Source organism: Penaeus monodon, chromosome 23, assembly GCF_015228065.2.
Source record: "Penaeus monodon isolate SGIC_2016 chromosome 23, NSTDA_Pmon_1, whole genome shotgun sequence".
Taxonomy (NCBI): domain Eukaryota; kingdom Metazoa; phylum Arthropoda; class Malacostraca; order Decapoda; family Penaeidae; genus Penaeus; species Penaeus monodon.
In genome coordinates this window covers 30,038,188-30,038,427 of record NC_051408.1, presented here as the reverse complement: position 1 = coordinate 30,038,427, position 240 = coordinate 30,038,188, and positions in this window count along the sequence as shown.

Here is a 240-nt window from a genome sequence, read left to right as displayed (position 1 = left end):
TAGGAAATAACAGACGAAAGTTTATGCAGATCTTGGCCATAACGAGCGGGCACTTCTTCAGAATTGGCCATGTTCTGACCAATCTTCCTGTCTATCATGGTTTCAAAACTGATATTTCTTTTATCTGGGAAGTCTGTGCATGAGAAATGAATGACATCGAATTACTGCGTATGAGGTATGTGATTTCCCTTTCATGCTGTCATGCTGTTAATGTCGCTACTAGATAGATTCACCGGAAGG